The sequence below is a fragment of the Leucoraja erinacea genome, chromosome 1 (genome assembly GCF_028641065.1).
Source record: "Leucoraja erinacea ecotype New England chromosome 1, Leri_hhj_1, whole genome shotgun sequence".
In the NCBI taxonomy this organism is placed as follows: Eukaryota; Metazoa; Chordata; class Chondrichthyes; order Rajiformes; family Rajidae; genus Leucoraja; species Leucoraja erinaceus.
The window spans coordinates 134398747-134411340 of record NC_073377.1 but is presented as its reverse complement, the minus strand read 5'-3'; the positions used below and the strand labels follow the sequence as shown (position 1 = coordinate 134411340).

Here is a 12594-nt window from a genome sequence, read left to right as displayed (position 1 = left end):
TTCCCTGTGCCAGGATCCAGGATGTCACGTACAGAGTGCAGAAAATCCTCAAGGGCGAAGGTGAACATCCGGAAGTGGTAGTGCATGTCGGCACAAACGATGTCGGAAAGAAGGGGATGAATATTCTGCAGCGTGACTTTAGAGAGCTCGGAAAAATGTTGAAAAGCAGGACCTCCAGGGTTGTTATCTCCGGTTTGCTTCCAGTTCCCCGTGCTGGCGAGAGCAGGAACAGGGAGATACGGGACCTGAACGTGTGGCTGAGGAACTGGTGCACGGGGCAGGGATTTAGAGTCTTAGATCACTGGGAGCTGTTTTGGGGTAAGGGGGAACTGTACAAAAGGGACAGATTGCATCTTAACAGGTGTGGGACCAGCATTCTGGCAGGCAGGTTTGCCACTGCTACACGGGTGGCTTTAAACTGAATAAGGGGGGTGGGGTGTCGAATGGGATAGTGGAGGATGGAGTTAAAGGGAAAGGGTTTCTTAAATGTGTGAGCGTAGAGACCGAGGGGTGTAAAATGAGGGTAGAAGCAATAGGTAGCAAGGTGAAAAGTAAAAGTGGCAGGCAGATAAAATCCGGGCAAAAATCAAAAAGGGCCATTTTTCAACATAATTGTATAAGGGGTAAGAGTGTTGCAAAAACAAGCCTGAAGGCTTTGTGTCTCAATGCAAGGAGCATTCGTAATAAGGTGGATGAGTTGAATGTGCAGATGGCTATTAATGACTATGATATAGTTGGGATCACAGAGACATGGCTCCAGGGTGACCAAGGCTGGGAGCTGAACATCCAGGGATATTCAATATTCAGGAGGGATAGAGAGAAAGGAAAAGGAGGTGGGGTAGCGTTACTAATTAGAGAGGAGATTAATGCAATGGAAAGGAAGGACATTAGTTTGGAGGATGTGGAATCGGTATGGGTAGAGCTGCGAAACACTAAGGGGCAGACAACGCTGGTGGGTGTTGTGTACAGGCCACCTAACAGTAGTAGTGAAGTTGGAGATGGTATCAAACAGGAAATTAGAAATGCGTGTGACAAAGGCAAAACAGTTATAATGGGTGACTTCAATCTACATATAGATTGGGTGAATCAAATTGGCAGGGGTGCTGAGGAAGAGGATTTCTTGGAATGTATACGGGATAGTTATCTAAATCAACATGTAGAGGAACCAACGAGAGAGCAGGCTATTTTAGACTGGGTATTGAGTAATGAGGAAGGGTTTGTTAGCAATCTTGTTGTACGTGCCCCCTTGGGCAAGAGTGACCATAATATAGTTGAGTTCTTCATTAGGATGGAGAGTGACATTGTTAATTCAAAAACAATGGTTCTGAACTTAAAGAAAGGTAACTTTGAGGGTATGAGACGTGAATTGCCCAAGATTGACTGGCAATTAATTCTAAAAGGGTTGACGGTGGATATGCAATGGAAGACATTTAAAGACTGCATGGATGAACTACAAAAATTGTTCATCCCAGTTTGGCAAAAGAATAAATCGGGGAAGGTAGTACATCCGTGGATAACAAGGGAAATCAGGGATAGTATTAAAGCGAAGGATGATGCGTACAAATTAGCCAGAAAAAGCAGCATACTTGGAGAAATTCAGAGACCAGCAGAGGAGGACAAAGGATTTAATTAGGAAAGGAAAAATAGATTATGAAAGAAAACTGGCAGGGAACATAAAAACTGACTGCAAAATTTTTTATAGATATGTGAAAAGAAAGGGATTAGTTAAAACAAATGTAGGACCCTTGCAGTCAGAAACGGGTGAGTTGATCATGGGGAACAAGGATATGGCGGACCAATTGAATAACTACTTTGGTTCCGTCTTCACTAAGGAAGACATAAATAATTTGCCGGAAATAGCAGGGGACCGCGGGTCAAAGGAGTTGGAGAAATTGGGTGAAATCCAGGTTAGCCGGGAAGTGGTGTTGGGTAAATTGAATGGATTAAAGGCCGATAAATCCCCAGGGCCAGATAGGCTGCATCCCAGAGTACTTAAGGAAGTAGCTCCAGAAATAGTGGATGCATTAGTAATAATCTTTCAAAACTCTTTAGATTCTGGAGTAGTTCCTGAGGATTGGCGGGTAGCATACGTAAGCCCACTTTTTAAGAAGGGAGGGAGAGAGAAAACGGGGAATTACAAACCAGTTAGTCTAACATCGGTAGTGGGGAAACTGCTAGAGTCAGTTATTAAAGATGGGATAGCAGCACATTTGGAAAGTGGTGAAATCATTGGACAAAGTCAGCATGGATTTACGAAAGGTAAATCATGTCTGACGAATCTTATAGAATGTTTCGAGGATGTAACTAGCAGTGTGGATAGGGAAGAACCAGTGGATGTGGTGTATGTGGACTTCCAGAAGGCTTTCGACAAGGTCCCACATAAGAGATTAGTATGGAAACTTAAAGCACACGGCATTGGGGGTTCAGTATTGATGTGGATAGAGAACTGCTGGCAAACAGGAAGCAAAGAGTGGGAGTAAACGGGTCCTTTTCACAATGGCAGGCAGTGACTAGTGGGGTACCGCAAGGCTCAGTGCTAGGGCCCCAGTTATTTACAATATATATTAATGATCTGGATGAGGGAATTGAAGGCAATATCTCCAAGTTTGCGGATGACACGAAGCTGGGGGCAGTGTTAGCTGTGAGGAGGATGCTAGACTGCAAGGTGACTTGGAGAGGCTGGGTGAGTGGGCAAATGTTTGGCAGATGCAGTATAATGTGGATAAGTGTGAGGTTATGCATTTTGGTGGCAAAAACAGGAAAGCAGACTATTATCTAAATGGTGGCCGACTAGGAAAAGGGGAGATGCAGCGAGACCTGGGTGTCATGGTACACCAGTCATTGAAAGTAGGCATGCAGTTGCAGCAGGCAGTGAAGAAAGCAAATGGTATGTTAGCTTTCATTGCAAAAGGATTTGAGTATAGGAGCAGGGAGGTTCTACTGCAGTTGTACAGGGTCTTGGTGAGCCCACACCTGGAGTATTGCGTACAGTTTTGGTCTCCAAATCTGAGGAAGGACATTCTTGCCATAGAGGGAGTGCAGAGAAGGTTCACCAGACTGATTCCTGGGATGTCAGGACTGTCTTATGAAGAAAGACTGGATAGACTTGGTTTATACTCTCTAGAATTTAGGAGACTGAGATCTTATAGAAACTTACAAAATTCTTAAGGGGTTGGACAGGCTAGATGCAGGAAGATTGCTCCCGATGTTGGGGAAGTCCAGGACAAGGGGTCACACCTTAAGGATAAGGGGGAAATACTTTAAAACTGAGATGAGAAGAACTTTTTTCACACAGAGAGTGGTGAATCTCTGGAACTCTCTGCCACAGAGGGTAGTTGAGGCCAGTTCATTGGCTATATTTAAGAGGGAGTTAGATGTGGCCCTTGTGGCTAAGGGGATCAGAGGGTATGGAGAGAAGGCAGGTATGGGATACTGAGTTGGATGATCAGCCATGATCATATTGAATGGCGGTGCAGGCTCGAAGGGCCGATTGGCCTACTCCTGCACCTAATTTCTATGTTTCTATGACCACTACCCCCACTCAAATGAAGGAACCAACAGCAATTTAAGCACAAGTCGTGCAATCTCATAAACAGTAAGGTGAAGATGGCCGGAAGATTTGTTCTGGCAATGTTGGTTTGCCATTAAATATTGAAACGTACTCGTACTTATTCAGAATAATGTCATCTAACCTTTTACATTTCCCTCAGAAGACAATCTTCCTTTGACAGTGATATTTAACTGCATGCTTAATGGATTTTATGTCTAACTTTACTTGATCTCATAATATTGAGCTATTTTCCTAAGGAAGGCATAACTGTGTACTAAAACGATTCTTCCTTGACTTGCAGCAACTCTGGTTTTGTGGACATTCAGGTGGGCAAATGAAGTCCATAAGGAAACCTTTGACCCTTCTGCAGATGCAACAGGAGCTGACAAGTGGAGTAGGAGGATGGCTAGTTTATGAGGGCCTCTGTGTGCTATTGATGCATAAATCAAGGTAGGCCGTGCATCCTGAATGCTCCTCCATTTTGAGCAGCCATGGGCCATTGATTCCCAATAGTCGATGGGGATGTTGTATTTTTTCATGGTGGCTTTGAGCACCTTGAATCTATTCCTCTGTACATCTGGTAATGACTATTCATGATAGACACAAATTGCTGGAGTAACTCAGTGCGGCATGTCTGGAGAATAAGGATAGGTGACGTTTCGGGTCTGGACCCTTCTTCAGACCATGCCTGAACTCAGAATAGGGTGTCTGTTTCAGGAGTGTGGTATGGGCTTGACCGACTTAATATAGTGGACAGACTGCAGCTAGGACCGCATTGTTGAATTCTGAAAAAGGACGGTAACATTTGTTTGTTTATCCTTCAGTGAATTGACAGCATCTTTCCAGTACATTGAAGTGCCTGTTGTAGGTAATCCAGGTGTTAGATGTATATAGGAGAGCAGGGATCACAGATACTTTGTAGGCCATGTGTTTTGTGCCAGATCTGAGATGCTGAAATTCATACAGTCACTGAATCAACCAAAGACTGAGTTGGTACATTGCAAGCAATGATGAATTCATTCATCCAGCAGATGACTTTAACATCAGGATGGGAGAAGATGCAGGTGAGCACTGTCCTCAAATTCAGCCACCCTTAGAAATCTGTCTCCATCTTATATTTACGTCATGATGGCACGCAACCCATGATCCATGTGTCTAACAGCAGAGCCAATCCCAATAAAGACTGCTGCAAACAAGGCTTTGGAACTGCCCCAAGGATTCATTCAATCTTTCTTTCTGCAAAGCTGCATCTCGCCTTCAATAACCTTCCTATGGGAATGGGACTAACCTTCAGCACTAATGTAGAACTATTCAATTCATAGCATGAATTTCAAACTAATCTCTATAATACTGGTATTGGTTTATTATTGTACTGAGATACAGTGAAAAACTTTGATTTGCATGTGATCCAGATAACAACATGCATCATGAGCACAATCAAACCCATTGAATTTCATCAACGGGCACGGTGCCTGACAATGCTATGTACGTCAGTGATTGCAACTTCTACTGAAGTGTGGATGGCCGTTGTCTCGCTAGGAGCTCACCCGCCCTTTGACAGGTCTTGTTATTGGTCCTGCTGGAGGGTTCACAGCCCCATGCTCACCTGGCAAACCAAGTGGGGGAGACGTTTTAGTCGCCGAATATCCGACCACGGGGATCTCGTGACGGGGAACTCCCCCCGACCTGACCGGAATTTGATTATACTCAAACTTGAGTATTTGATGGTACTGTTATACTCATGAGTCCAACAAGAAATGTAAAGAGAAAGGAGCCTTGGATGTTTGAGTTTTTGATACCATTGACGGTGTAGAAGAACCTGTCCGTGAGTTGCTGGGCCTTCCATGCTCTTTTATAGACTATTCCTTAAATCATGATTTTTAGTGGACCTCAGCCACAAGATGCCTGTAGAGCTGGATTGGTGGAATTTTCAATCAAATCAAACTGCGTTTTTAGTAAATTAGTTCTTTGTTATTCTCATCAAATGAGTCCAGCTTCTTGATAGAGAAACCAAATTCTCTTCACAGGTGCCGGACATGGTGGACTTAAGGGTAGCCCATAAGCTGTGGACATTATGTATCTTCTGTTGGCTGGAAGATGATAGGTTTTCTCTGAGTTTTTTTGCAAAGAGCTGCTTTGAAACCTACAATGATGATTTTCTTGCGGTAACATTTCTGTTAATGTTGATCCTGATATATGGCAAATCGTCCATCTTTTTCTTGGTTGTACATTGAACCTTCATTGTTGAGATAATCGAGTGAATCAGTCTAGCAGTCATTGAAACTTTACATAATACTGATAATATGGACATCTTTGTGCCTCCTTACTCAGAAGATAACACAGTCTAATTGGTGCCAGTGCTCAGTCCTGAGTGTGGCTTTGTGCTTGATTGTCTGCTGTAACAAAATTGCATTATGACAATTCCATGCTCCAAGCAATTTTCCAAGTAAAAGACCCCGTTGGAGATGGCCTCCGCAACAGGCTTCGTTACATCTTCTCCCATCGTTGTTAAAGTGTAAAACACTTTGAATGTGGGCCAGGATATTTTTCAATGTTTTTGCAAATATTCTCCTTAACTTAACCATATAACCATATAACAATTACAGCACGGAAACAGGCCATCTTGACCCTTCTAGTCCGTGCCGAACACGTATTCTCCCCTAGTCCCATACACCTGCGTTCAGACCATAACCCTCCATTCCTTTCCCGTCCATATAACTATCCAATTTATTTTTAAATGATAAAAACGAACCTGCCTCCACCACCTTCACTGGAAGCTCATTCCACACAGCCACCACTCTCAGAGTAAAGAAGTTCCCCCTCATGTTACCCCTAAACTTCTGTCCCTTAATTCTCAAGTCATGTACCCTTGTTTGAATCCTCCCTATTCTCAGTGGGAAAAGCTTATCCACGTCAACTCTGTCTATCCCTCTCATCATTTTAAAGACCTCTATCAAGTCCCCCCCTTAACCTTCTGTGCTCCAAAGAATAAATCCCTAACTTGTTCAACCTTTCTCTGTAACTTAGTTGCTGAAACCCAGGCAACATTCTAGTAAATCTCCTCTGTACTCTCTCTATTTTGTTGACATCCTTCCTATAATTAGGTGACCAAAATTGTACACCATACTCCAAAATTGGCCTCACCAATGCCTTGTACAATTTTAACATTACATCCCAACTTCTATACTCAATGCTCTGATTTATAAAGGCCAGCACACCAAAAGCTTTCTTTACCACCATATCTACATGAGATTCCACTTTCAGGGAACTGTGCACAATTATTCCCAGATCCCTCTGTTCACCTGCATTCTTCAATTCCCTACCATTTACCATGTACGTCCTATTTTGAATTGTCCTGCCAAGATGTAACACCTCACACTTATCAGCATTAAACTCCATCTGCCATCTTTCAGCCCACTCTTCCCACTGGCATAAATCTCTCTGTAGACTTTGAAAATCTACTTCATTATCCACAACCCCACCTATCTTAGTATCATCTGCATACTTACTAATCCAATTTACCACACCATCATCCAGATCATTGATGTACATGACAAACAACAGTGGACCCAACACAGATCCCTGTGGCACCCCACTCGTCACTGGCCTCCAACCTGACAAACAACCATCCACCATTACTCTCTGGCATCTCCCATTCAGCCACTGTTGAATCCATCTTGCTACTCCACCATTAATACCCAACCATTGAACCTTCTTAACCAACCTTCCATGAGGAACCTTGTCAAAGGCCTTACTGAAGTCCATATATACAACATCCACTGCTTTACCCTCATCAATTTCCCGAGTAACCTCTTCAAAAAATTCAAGAAGATTAGTCAAACATGACCTTCCAGGTACAAATCCATGTTGACTGTTCCTAATCAGACCCTGTTTATCCAGATGCTTATATATATTATCTCTAAATATCCTTTCCATTAATTTGCCCACCACTGACGTCAAACTAACAGGTCTATAATTGCTAGGTTTATAACTTAATCTGTAGCTTCCAGGTTTTGGGGATATGTGTGGATGATAGTAAAGTGTCAAACTAATATGTTATCAGCTGACAAGATTGACTGAATGGCTTTAGTTTGTGCTCATTCTGAAAAAAATCAAAATGGTGTCTTTATTAATTGTCCATATTTGTACTTTGAGGTAAGCATTTGGGTGATTTTGCAGCATTCTAAAAGCTTTCCGCAATCTGCGCTACAGGCCTTCGTTAGATTTTTTGAATGTTCCAAATTTTAAAATGGTTTGCATTATATATTTTCAGATTTCTTTTTAGGTAATGGCTCCTTCCTTTCAGTCAATTATGGAAGCTGGCAGAATTTCAGTGGCTTCCCTTGGGAACAGAAGCAGGGTCTTGGCTGTAACTCAGGGCAAAACAATTGTTCCTTGATGGAGCCCATAGCTTCACAATGGTGCGACATTGAAGTAACTATAGTCCATAAACAGGGATCGTTCCCACTAATGCACCAAGCAGTTTTTTAATCAGATTTAAATCTGTTTCTGCACCCTGAATTATTTTTTCTTAACCTGAATTATGTTTTTTTTCTTGCAAGTAAGTAATACTGTAAAAACTGTTTGTTTATTTTAAAATATTTTGGGTTTCCCAAGACTTTGCATTTTCTTAACCAGTTCCAAGATTCCATCCCTTGGTTTCTGAGGCTTTCATCTCAATATTGCTCTCTGCTCCAGTCTCTGATTCCTTCCTTCTGAACATCTGACCCTTTTTTTCAGTTGGCTTCCACTTACAATCTACCTCCCTCCTGCAATACTTGGCATTTCTCTTCTACTGACATCCGGCTTCTACTGAAGATCGACACAAAAGCTGGAGTAACTCAACAGGACAGGCAGCAGATCTGGAGAGGAATGGGTGACGTTTCGGGTCAATGTCCTTCTTCGGACTGCGAGTCAGGTGAGAGGGAGATATCAGGCACACAAACCACTTCCCCCCCCCCCCCCCCCCCCCCCCCCCCCCCCCCACCACACCCTCCCTGAACCTCAACCCCCACTCCCCCTCCTTCCACCCACTGTTGACTCAATCCGTACATCACACTGCCTCAGAAAAGCAACTAACATAATCAAGGACCACTCATGCGCCTGACATTCTCTCAGAAGACACAAAAGCATGAAAGCACATTGCATTAGCTTCAAGAATGGCTTCTTCATCATTGTTATCAGACTCTTGAACAGTCCCCATGTATGCTAGGGCCCTTCACCTTTATTTGCTACTTCTCTGTAGCTGTAACATTATATTCTATGCTCTTTTTAAATTACTTGATGTACTTGCGTGTGGTATAATAGTAAGATTAAACGAGAACCTACCAGTTTGAAGTTTGATCTTTATTTTATGAGGAGTTTGTAGCTGACCCATAGTGCGTTTTCTCTCCCTCGGGATTCTTTGGTTGTGTTGAGGTATTGTAGTAGATGTGTCATGACCTTAAACGGGGGTCAGGTGGGTACGCCCAGAATTCCATTGTTAGTCCTGAAGTTCCCGGTCTACTCTGCTTGACCAGCTCCCAGATAGTAAATGTAACTTGGTCAACTGATATGACCATGTTGTCCAGTCTTAGATGGTGTAGGGACTGGACCCTTTGGGCTGAGACTAAAGCCATGAGCATTACCGTTTTCAGGGTGAGCTGTTCCAGAGTCAGGGATCTGGCTGGTGACCATCCCCTTAGAAATGACAGGACGACACTGACGTCCCAGATCTGGTTGTACCTTGGTCTAGGGGGGTTGGTATTAAAGATACCTTTCATTAGTTTGGCCACCAGCGGATGTGATCCTATGGACGGTTGTCCTGGTGCCTGACATAGATAGGCTGACAGAGCACTCCTAGCACAATTAATTGTACTGTAACTCAGACCTTCATCGTAGTGAAGGCTGGACAGGAACTCCAGTACGTTCGTTATAGTTGCTGTTCTATATGTCGCCCCAGTTCTTGAACAGTACGCTTCCCACTTCCTGATGCTGGAGAGGTACTGTTTCTTGGTGGATTGTCAGATGTGAGATGCTGTTTGACAGTCCCAGGTCCAATAACGGTCTTTTTAAATTCTGCAACCCAACAGATTTATTCTGTCATGGCACAGATGACACTCGCATGTGACAGGGTGAACCAACAGATCTGGTCTTCTGGGAATGGTCATGGGTGGTTCAGTGACCATGTCAAGGACCACAGGGAACCAATCGGTAGGCCGGTCGGGTACTACCAAAATACCTGAAGCAGAGTCCATTTGTATTTTGCGTAGGACCCGACTGATGAGGCAGGAAGGCATAGAAAAACAAATTTCCCCAATTCAGCGAGAACGCGTCCATCGCTGCTGCCTCGGGGTCTAGTTCCCAAGCGACATATGTTGATAACTGGTGATTCAGTCGGGATGCGAATTGCTTTGTAATTTCAGCAAATACTTTGGGGTTTAACATCCATTCGGTGTTACTGTTGAATTTTCGTGACCTGGCGTCTGCCACTGTATTAAGCTTACCTGGTAGGTAAGTTGCTGATAGCCAAATATGTCTGTCGACACACCATTGCCAGATTGTGTTGACCAGATTATCACATGATATCGATTTTATCCCGCCCATATGGTTAATATGGGCATGACTCTATAGTCAGGGGGTCGGATAGACGATTCTGTGGACGTAGACAGGAGACCCGGATGGTAGTTTGCCTCCCTGGTGCCAGGGTCAGGGATGTGTCTGAATGTGTCCAAGAAATCCTGAAATGGGAGGGAGAGGAGCCTGAGGTTGTGGTACATATAGGTATCAACGACATAGGTAAAAAAAAGAGAAGAGGTCCTGAAAGAATAATTTAGGGAGTTAGGTAGAGAGTTAAGGAGAAGGACTGCAAAGGTAACAATCTCAGGATTACTGCCTGTGCCAAGCGACAGTGAGAGTAGGAATGAGGCGAGGTGGAGAATAAATAGGTGGATGAGGGACTGGTGCAGTGGGTATGGATTCAAGTTTCTGGATCATTGGGACCTCTTTTGGGGAAGATGCGACCTGTACAGAAAGGACGGGTTGCACTTGAACTCGAGGGGGACCAATGTCCTGGCGGGGAGATTTCCAAAGGCTACTGGGGAGACTTTAAACTAGTATGGTTGGGGGGACGGACTCGAATTGGGAAAGCTAGCAGTCAGTGTGTAAGGCAGGAGGCAGAGAATGGTAGCACTCTGACCCAAAATGTAGGGGAGAGAGAAGAAAAAGAAAATAAACAGAGAATAAGAGATGGTGGATTTCTTAAATGTGTATATTTTAATGCTAGGAGCATTGTAAGAAAGGTGGATGAACTTAGAGCCTGGATTGACACCTGGAAGTATGATGTTGTGGCGATCAGTGAAACATGGTTGCAGGAGGGCTGTGATTGGAAACTAAATATTCCAGGATTTAGTTCCTTCAGGTGTGATAGAATTGGAGGGGCAAGTGGTGGAGGTGTTGCATTGCTTATCAGGGAAGATATTACAGCAGTGCTTTGGCAGGATAGATTAGAGGGCTCATCTAGGGAGGCTATTTGGGTGGAACTGAGAAATGGGAAAGGGGTAGCAACACATATAGGGGTGTATTATAGACAGCCAAATGGGGAGCGAGTATTGGAAGAGCAAATATGTAAGGAGATTGCAGATATTAGTAGTAAGCACAAGGTAGTGATTGTGGGAGATTTCAATTTTCCACACATAGACTGGGAAACATGGGCTGGATGGGCTGGAGTTTGTAAAATGTGTGCAGGGTAGTTTTTTGCAGCAATACATAGAAGTACCTACTAGAGAAGGAAATGAGACGGGTCAGGTGGCAGAGGTATGCGTTGGGGAACAGTTCGGGACCAGTGATCACAATACCATTAGTTTCAATATAATTATGGAGAGGGTCAGAACTGGACCTAGGGTTGAGATTTTTGATTGGAGAAAGGCTAACTTTGAGGAGATGCGAAAGGATTTAAAAGGAGTAAATTGGGACAGTTTGTTTTATGGGAAAGATGTGGAAGAGAAATGGAGGACATTTAAAGATGAAATTTTAAGAGTACAGAATCTTTATGTCCCTGTTTGGTTGAAATGAAATAGTAAAAATTGGAAAGAGCCATGGTTTTCAAGGGAAATTGGACACTTGGTTTGGAAAAAGAGAGAGATCTACAATAATTATAGGCAGCATGGAGTAAATGAGGTGCTTGAGGAATATAAAGAATGTAAAAGGAATCTTAAGAAAGAAATTAGAAAAGCTAAAAGAAGATACGAGGTTGCTTTGGCAAGTAAGGTGAAAGTAAATCCAAAGGGTTTCTACAGCTATATTAATAGCAAAGGGATAACGAGGGATAAAGTTGGCCCATTAGAGAGTCAGAGTGGACAGCAATCTGCAGAGCCAAAAGAGATGGGAGAGATATTGAACAATTTCTTTTCTTCGGTATTCACCAAGGAGAAGGATATTGAATTATGTGAGGTAAGGGAAACAAGTAGAGTAGCTATGGAAACTATGAGGATCAAAGAATAGGAAGTACTGACACTTTTGAGAAATATAAAAGTGGATAAGTCTCCAGGTCCGGACAGGATATTCCCTAGGACATTGAGGGAAGTTAGTGTAGAAATAGCAGGGGCTATGACAGAAATATTTCAAATGTCATTAGAAACGGGAATAGTGCCGGAGGATTGGCATACTGCGCATGTTGTTCCATTGTTTAAAAAGGGTTCTAAGAGTAAACCTAGCAATTATAGACCTGTTAGTTTGACGTCAGTGGTGGGCAAATTAATGGAAAGGATACTTAGAGATAATATATATAAGCATCTGGATAAACAGGGTCTGATTAGGAACAGTCAACATGGATTTGTGCCTGGAAGGTCATGTTTGACTAATCTTCTTGAATTTTTTGAAGAGGTTACTCGAGAAATTGATGAGGGTAAAACAGTGGATGTTGTATATATGGACTTCAGTAAGGCCTTTGACAAGGTTCCTCACGGAAGGTTGGTTAAGAAGGTTCAATGGTTGGGTATTAATGGTGGAGTAGCAAGATGGATTCAACAGTGGCTGAATGGGAGATGCCAGAGAGTAATGGTGGA

At 43.2% G+C, this 12594-nt stretch overlaps 1 protein-coding gene across 1 annotated transcript in view; it reads left to right on the top strand.

The window, feature by feature from the left end:
* Positions 1-12594, top strand: part of ugl (ureidoglycolate lyase) — a 193928-nt gene that overhangs the window by 77807 nt on the left and 103527 nt on the right. Inside the window, exon 2 of the mRNA XM_055643525.1 lies at positions 1990-4000. The gene's annotated coding sequence lies outside the window, so the exon portion shown is untranslated. The remainder of the gene's footprint in view (positions 1-1989; positions 4001-12594) is intronic.